The sequence below is a fragment of the Arachis duranensis genome, chromosome 9, assembly GCF_000817695.3.
Source record: "Arachis duranensis cultivar V14167 chromosome 9, aradu.V14167.gnm2.J7QH, whole genome shotgun sequence".
NCBI lineage: Eukaryota > Viridiplantae > Streptophyta > Magnoliopsida > Fabales > Fabaceae > Arachis > Arachis duranensis.
The window spans coordinates 19,378,948-19,382,108 of NC_029780.3; the positions used below are offsets into that span (position 1 = coordinate 19,378,948).

A 3,161-nucleotide genomic window follows, 5' to 3' on the forward strand; every position below is an offset into this window, starting at 1 on the left:
GATAGGTGTTTCCATAAGGTTTACCCATGTAATTAACCTCTGCCATTGCAGGGTCTCAGTATCATAAGCTTCTTTAGAAGCTGCTTCTTTAGTACTGTTGGATGCATTTTGCCATCCATTCAGACTTTGAGAGATCATGTTGACTTGCTAAGTCAACACTTTGTTCTGAGCCAATATGGTATTCATAGCATCAATTTCAAGAACTCCCTTCCTCTGAGGTGTCCCATTATTCACGGAATTCCTATCAGAAGTGTACATGAATTGGTTATTTGCAACCATGTCAATGAGTTCTTGAGCCTCTTCAGGTGTTTTCTTTAGGTGAATAGATCCACCTGCAGAATGGTCCAATGACATTTTCGAAAACTCAGATAGACCATAATAGAATATATCTAATATGGTCCATTCTAAAAACATGTCAGATGGACACCTTCTGATCAACTGCTTGTATCTTTCCCAAGCTTCATAGAGGGATTCACCATCTTTTTGTTTAAAGGTTTGAACATCCACTCTAAGCTTGCTCAACTTTTGAGGAGGAAAGAATTTATCCAAGAAAGCCGTGACCAGCTTATCCCAGGAGTCCAGGCTATCCTTAGGTTGTGAATCCAACCATATTCTAGCTCTGTCTCTTACAGCAAAAGGGAAAAGCATGAGTCTATAGACTTCAGGATCAACTCCATTCGTCTTTACAGTCTCACAAATCTGCAAGAACTCAGTTAAAAACTGGTTCGGCTGCCATCTCCTTCTCTTGTTCTAATATTTCTGAAAAGTTACCTTTAGATTGTTGTAATTTAGCTTCTCTTACTTTCCTCTTCAGAGTCCTTTCAGGTTCGGGATCAATTTCAACAAGAGCGCCTTTTTTCCTTGTTCCTGCTCATATGAAAGAGAAGAAAACAAGAAAAGAAGAGGAATCCTCTATGTCACAGTATAGAGATTGAAAAGGAAGAGGAATCCTCTATGTCACAGTAAGGAGGATCCTTATTATTAGTAGAAGAAGAAAGGAATAAGAGTGGAGAATCCAATCACAAGGGTGAGGATAGAGGCAGTGATTGGAGATGAAGAGAGGTGAAGAGAAGTGTTAGTAAATAAATAAATAAATAGAAGAAGAGAAGAGAGGAAGAATTCGAAAATAATTTAAAAAAAAATAGTTAATGATTTTCGAAAATTAAAGATAAGATATAATTAAAATTTAAAACAATTAGTTAATTTAAAAAGAATTTTGAAAAAGGGATGAGGTATTTTCGAAAATTAGAGAGGGAGAAGTAGTTAGGTGGTTTTGAAAAAGATAAGAAACAAACAAAAAGTTAATTAGTTAGTTGAAAAGGATATTAAAATCAAATTTGAAAAGATAAGAAGATAAGAGGTTAGATAAGATATTTTAAAATCAAATTTTTGAAAAAGATAAAATTTTGAAAAAGATATGATATAAAAGATAAGATAAGATAGATTTAATTTTTAAAATTAAAATTAATTACTTGACTAACAAGAAATTAAAAGATATGATTCTAGAATTTAAAGATTGAACCTTTCTTAACAAGAAAGTAACAAACTTCAAATTTTTGAATCAATCACATTAATTGTTAGTAAAGCCTTTGAAAATCATGAATTAAAGATAAGAAAAAGATATTTTGAAAAAGATATTTGGAATTTTTCGAAAAATAAGAAAAAAATGAAAAAGATATGATTTTTGAAAAAGATTTTAAAAAGATAAGATTTTTAAAATTGAAAATTTGACTTGCCTTGTAAGAAACAACTAATTTTAAAAATTTTTGACCAAGTCAACTCAAATTTTCGAAAATTTGGAGAGAAATAAAGAAAAGATATTTTTTTTTGAATTTTTTATGATGAGAGAGAAAAACAACAAAAATACTCAATGCATGAAAATTATGAATCAAAACTCATGATACATGCAAGAACACTATGAATGTCAAGATGAACATCAAGAACACTTTGAAGATCATGATGAACATCAAGAACATATTTTTGAAAAATTTTTTATCCAAAGAAAACATGCAAGACACCAAACTTAGAAATCTTTAATGCATGGACTCTAACAAACGAAAAATGCATATGAAAAACAACAAAAGATACAAAACAAGAAAACATCAAGATCAAACAAGAAGACTTACCAAGAACAACTTGAAGATCATGAAGAACACTATGAATGCATGGAATTTTCGAAAAAAAAAATGCAAGAAAAATTTTTAAAGCATGCAATTGACACCAAACTTAAAAGTTGACTCAAGACTTTAAACAAGAAACACAAAATATTTTTTTGGTTTTTATGATTTTATGATTTTTTTTGTATTTTTATTATATTTTTTCGAAAATATTTTTGAAAAAAAAAACGAAAAAGAAAAGAAAAATTTTGAAAAATTTTTGAAAAGAAAATTACCTAATCTGAGCAACAAGATGAACCGTCAGTTGTCTATACTCGAACAATCCCCAGCAACGGCGCCAAAAACTTGGTGGATGAAATTGTGATCCTCAAAGTTGGTCTCTTTGTATTTGTATGAAATTTAAATATTGGCTCTATCAAAAATACCCCAAAGAGATCATGGTATGATGAATTGGGATCTTAATAATCCCTGGTAATGGCACGTGTGATCACAACTCCGTTCAACTTAACCAGCAAGTGTACTGGGTCATCCAAGTAATACCTTACGTGAGTAAGGGTCGATCCCACAGAGATTGTTGGTATGAAGCAAGCTATGGTCACCTTGTAAATCTCAGTTAGGCAGATTAAATGGTTTATGATAAGTTCGAAAATAAATAATAAACAGGAAATAAAATAGTAAATAGTTACTCATATAATTCCATGGTGGGAATTTCAGATAGGCATATGGAGATGCTATGCTCCTCTCGAATCTCTACTTTCTTATTACATTCATCCAATAGGAGTTTGAAGCTCGTCACAGTCATTCAATCCCAGAATCCTACTCGGAATACCACAGACAAGGTTAGACTTTCCGGATTCCTGGAATCCTACTCGGAATACCACAGACAAGGTTAGACTTTCCGGATTCCCATGAATCTACTCGGAATACCACAGACAAGGTTAAGATTCTGTTGGGAATCTAAGAGATATGCGCCCGGCCTAAGGTAGAACGGAAGTGGTTGTTAGTCACGCGCGTTCATAGGTGAGAATGATGATGAGTGTCACG

General features: G+C 32.4%; 1 non-coding gene across 1 annotated transcript; it reads left to right on the forward strand.

Annotated features, from left to right (window-relative positions):
* Window positions 1-412: 412 nt before the first annotated feature.
* On the forward strand, window positions 413-516 carry LOC127742139 (small nucleolar RNA R71). The gene has a single exon (XR_008003326.1). It is a non-coding gene; the product is annotated as a small nucleolar RNA R71 (small nucleolar RNA).
* The last annotated feature ends 2,645 nt before the right edge of the window (window positions 517-3,161 follow it).